Here is a 5,689-nt window from a genome sequence, read left to right on the forward strand (position 1 = left end):
ATCAAAAGGAAACCTTTATGAAGCCAGGAAGTGTCAAGCTAGTAAACCAGTCAGCCTGGTTTACTCTGTGCCGGAGAAGACCTTCAGTACAGATTCATTTGAGATGTTCACTTTTTGTATCACTTATTGTCTGGAATTAGCACATTGTTTCTTACAGGTAAATGTGTATAAAAATATGTGATTTTTAAAATATTAAAAGAGGAAAGACCAGTCAGTTGTATTGAATTACAGAAAAAGAAACAAAGTTCTATAAAAGCTCTCATTCAGCCTTGACAGAAAGACTAGGTATGGCAATGGTCTCAACTGGAGCTTAATAGCTAGCTGATGGAATTTCTGCTAAAGAAGAAACAGAGAAATTCACAGGAATGGAAAGTATTTTCTTTTGCACTGATTTTCATGAGGCAAAGTAGTCTATAATTAGAAGGTGACAGGTTACTTGGTATGGAATTTTTGTTCAGCCTTCTGCAACCTGAAAGGATGCAGGCACTGGCCAAAACAGCTCTTACCATGGCATCTGCATCTTTCCTGCTCGGTATTTTCCATGTTTAAGTGCCGCTTTGCCCTGACATCATGATTAGTTGAATGTCAGAAAAACATATAGAATAATATTTTCTGTGAAAATACTTTTTGAATTGATTGAATCATTTGCAAGCCCTTCATGTGTCAAAGGTAATGCGAAAGGTCTCTTTTACTCTAGGCCCTGTACTAATTCATGAAACATTATTTTTCAAAGCAATTGTACCTTCACTGCTACAATCTACTCCTTATATTGCAAAAATAATTCTCTCCTTTAGGCCACCTTTATATTAAATTGTGAATTTGTTAGTTAATCACATCAAAGCACCCATGGCGTCTATGGTTGTAACTCAGTTCAATGCCATTGGTAAATCTGTCCTGCTGATGTGAGTTATGCCAAACTGCTGCGCTCTGCTCTGGAAGCAACATGCATGGCAGAGACAATCTGCAGCTGGTCTGTTTGAACTCACGTCTCCTTTGAGAATAAATAATGGCATTACTTAAGAAGCTGTTCATGAATCCGTCAAATTAGCATTATTGAGCAGAAGTGTTATGTCTTATAAGTCTTTCATTATTAACAAGCTCTCTGCTGATTCATAGTAAAAGACAAGCCTCTCTGTGAAGCCCCCAATTACAGCAGACAGACAGGACAAGAGTTTGAAAAGTATAGATGGTCTAATCATATATGTTGTCCCCTGTGGCATATTCAAAGGCATCTATGACTTAAAAGCTGGAGTTGCAGAGTTTTCAAAGCACCTAAACCTAACTTTTGGAAATCGTGACTTTATTTTCTAATGAAAGTCTCAATGTATTTAAATTTTGATAGTAAAGTCCTCATGACATCTGTTTTTCTTTTTCATAGTGAACGAAAGGAACATCAGCGTGATGCTTTGAGCCTCTTGGTGCTTATGCTCCATATGACTTGACACACTAGATCATTCTTTGGATCTGATACAGTAGGCATTTTCTGAGCACTGACAAGGCAAGCACAAAAACAGTGGGGAAAACTGTGCTGCCTTCTTAGTGCATAGGAACAATAATCTGGAGTATAGACAATTTTTAATATATTTTTGGATTTGATTTCAAGATATGCATTTAACATGCCTTCTTCCCACAGGAGGATTTTAGTTGTTGATTTTGAGTATTCAGTGTTAAATCCCTCTCAGTCATTCCTGTTGAAATTATGGCACTTAACACGTTAATGTATTCCTTTTAAAAGAGTCTATTCCAGATTTCCCAGATCAATACTTTATAATCAGAATTATAATTATTATTCTGAATCCAGTGATACTTTATTTCGGTTATAATGTGCAACCTGAGCTGAGATAACTTCAGCTGGAAAATGATGAGAGAGAGAGCCTGAGAAAAAGACTTTACTACTGTGAAATCACCAAATGAAATTGGGTTTGGGTTTAACATTCATAACTTTCAAGAGAAAGAGGTGCTCGTGCATACATGAAGTTCATCAGTGAAAAATTCACTGTCATGCATAATATCAGCTGATCAGTGAAATTTTCCTTAATTTCCTGGCACTGTATGTTCAGGTGATGTTATGCGGCACTGGCCAGGACTTTGGATTCTCAAGACAGTTTGTTCAAACACGAAGAATTCTGTTTACCTACCTTCTTGTTAATGAGATTGGATTGCTTCCCTTCATTTTCACCATTAATCAGTCTTCATTTCTTTGTGGCCAACTTGCAATGCGGCAGCTTTCAGTGCTGGTAAGCAAAGTAAAATATGAAATAAATAAATAATCCTTAAGCTGCTGCTCTGTATTATTTCAGTGTCCCTTTGGATAAGCCTTCTGTCTCATTAACAGACCCTTTGCAGAGCTGCTACACCCTTTAAATTCAATGCAGAGCACTCATCTCTGTTCATCTGGAAGAACAATGCTTGTTTTAGTTATTTTGCCTGATAATGTGCTTCAGTCGATGATTTTCTCTAGCTTTCAAAGATTACATATTACTTTGCACTTATATTTGATTTGCTGGGACATAACAACATTCAGGAGCTTGTGGATTAAATACAAATAGAGTGTGCCTGCTTGCTACTCCAATCCCAGTGAATTAATAGCTAAGGGTGAATTATAGCAGTTGAACCCTGGGAAAGTTACATAATATTTCACAGACTTTTCCCCATGGGTCCTGCAGCTTTTCAGATAAATTGGGAAGTAGTTGCTGTTAATTTTTCCAGATTTTGTAAGCAGATGTCACTGTGCTCGTACTGCAATCCAGAAAGTGGACCTGAAGTCAGCATTGTCTAAATAAAATGCATCTATCTAGTTGTATACCTGTGGCTTCATGCAGCTGACTGGAAATTCAGAAACATATCTTAACCAAAACAGACAAGAAGGAAAACAGTGCATTCTTTCCACTTTCCTCTGAGAAGATAAGTTAGTTTAAAGCTAGTTTGTAGTTGTAGCTACACTTTCAAGGGAGCCATTGGAAATGCATTATACTTGTACTTAGGTGATGTTAGCCTATGGGTATGAATCCAACTGGAGCATCTGCCCAGAGAAGTGGACAGACCTGTAGTGATCCACAGCCACTGAGGATCAAAGCTTAGTGATGGTAAATATTTATGCAGGGGTTATAGTAATGCAGTCATTTCTACTTAGTGTGGCAGCAGTGGGCTTTAATGAGTAATTAATGTTTTTGAGGACATGTGCTACATTTGAAGTGGTAAAAAATGGACAGATATTTGCTGGAGCAGGGAAATACATGCACTGTGTGACATTTAGGGTGTTTTTCCATTGAAGAACTGAAGTCCACTGGATATTGATGAATTGCATAGAGAAGAGGAAGAGAAAAAAATAAATTCCTCAGACTTGAGTGCTGGCATCCATACAGAGCCTGTATTTCCCACAGAATTGTAGTGCAGACCAATTTTCATGGCTGGTTCACAGAGCATTGCTTGCCTATGGGCTCCTTTTAATGCTAGGGAGAGATGTGCTCATATCATGCTCAATCCCATAATGCCAGAGACTGAATCTGGCCTGAAGAGTGTTAGAATTCTAGGATCTACTTTGTGGTCTTAGAGTTCTTTGTTTTTTTGTTTTCTTCCCCAAAAATGAGCTCCTGGACTTATTCTGACATGAGTTATCACTCAGAGGACTGTGGGAATGCCTTAGGACCCCACAGCTCAGGTGTAGCTGGCAACCCAGCAGATCTCTTTGGGGCTGTCATTGTAGTACACTGCTGCTGCCAGATTGGGTTTAAAATATTAATCTACAGCTTTGTGATAGGCTTCCTAGGCAACAGCCACACTTGTAGGGCTTATTTGGGATATTTTCTTCCATAGCATCTTTAGAGATTGGAGAAAAAAGATCTTCATTCAGACTCCCTTTCCCTTTCACTCTTCTTTTCTCTTCTTTTTTTTCTCCCAGCTCTTTAGTAGTTACCAATGTTGTCCTAGCCGAAGTTCTTGGAAGATTATGGCACATTGATCCAGGATTTGTAAGTGATGTGCTCCAACCTCTGTAGAAATATCACTGCCAGTTTTTATGGGCTGCTGTTTCTGGATGTTATGTTACAGCTTTGGAAGGACTTCATTATCAGAAATACAGAAGATCAACATTAATGCTTCTAAAGTTCATCTAAATGCACTGTAAGGAGTAGTTTCAGTAACCTCAAATTTTACAGTTTTGGAAAAAAAAAAAATAAAAATCAGTTCCTCTGATGTGTTTTTTGCCACAGTTGCAAAACACCTTCAGTCAACCAGTCTTATTCATTCTGATTTTTACTTTTCATCTTTGCTGTCAGAAGCAAATAAGTTGAATGAATGAAATGAAATCTCTTCTCCTACAACCTAGTCATGGTCACTAGATTGAAACCTGGTCTTTGAGAATGGTTTGCTAACTTCAGCTTATTTTTTGTTTGTTTTTTTTTTACAACATTTTTTTTAATGTCAGTTTGGGAATGAATGGCACGGGCCTGCTGCATGCTCACCCAAGCCAATGGAAAGCCTCTAGACTTTATGAAGAAGCTTAAGTTCAGTCCACTAGCCAGCAGTAAATTTGCCACGCAAATGTGACATAGGTTATTAAATGATTTGTAGCAGAGTTTGGGACTGCTGGTATGTGTGTTAGCAAACAAACCAGAGAGGAAACTTGTCTTCAGCTTGATATTTCCATTCAACTTCCCCAAGCACTGTATAATTAACAGAATTTGCCTCCTTTTTAAAAAAAATGAAATTATTTTCAAATAAGGTCAAAACGAATGAATATGGAAATAAACGAGCTCTTTAATTACAGAGAACACCACGACTTTTGTATGAAATACCTCAGATCATTTGAATTCACGATTTTCAATTATAAGATGAATGGTTTTGCACTTAAATTGTCACTCCTAAAGTCAGCACTCACAAATAAGTGAGTTAGGGCATGAACTACCTGAGCGCAACCAGCTGCGTTCCCCTCTGTTTCAAGAAAAAAAAATTACCCCTGCAAGGCAATTTTTGACCTGCATGGCATGATGGAGACAGAAATATTCATTTAGACGATCACTGTAGAGTAGCTGATGAACTATAAGTTCTGGAGACATTATAAAACAGGCGGCTTCACAGGAAATTTTCTCATTTGCTTTCTGTAAATCTCACTGAGTTGTCTTCTACCACCGTGTTTCAAATATCGCCAGCATATAATAACAGATTCAGTGCTTTTAAGAGTGAAGTGGCTCTCCATCACAGGAGTGATGCACAAGCAGAGAGCAAAGGCAGATAGTGCAAAGGTTCCCTAGCTCTTAACGCCTCCACCAAGGGTCCCTTTTGAAGAGAATCCAGTATATGAGGAGGGAAGGAGCAAGGAGCAGGCTGCAAGGAGAGCTTCAGGACATGTCTGACCTATAGAGCAGACAGTGAACCCACTGACTGGTCACATCAGCTCTTTCCATTTCCTTGCTAATGCATTTGCACTCTGAAAAAGAATGGAGTGCAGACCCAGAACCCATTCAGTTTTACATTTGTTTTCCTTTTTATTAGTAATTCTTTCTGTATTTTTTTTCCCTCATATTTTTATTTGTTCCTTCTTACTATTCTGTCTTTTGCATTTTTAACTGTGTACTGTATTTCTTTGCTTTATCCCTTATTTTCAGATTCTACAAACAATGCTCCATAGTTAAAACAAACTTCAATTTGCTGAACACTACACTTCAAAAAGACTTCTGGGAAGAACTTC

This window comes from Tetrao urogallus (assembly GCF_951394365.1).
Source record: "Tetrao urogallus genome assembly, chromosome: 9".
Classification (NCBI taxonomy): domain Eukaryota; kingdom Metazoa; phylum Chordata; class Aves; order Galliformes; family Phasianidae; genus Tetrao; species Tetrao urogallus.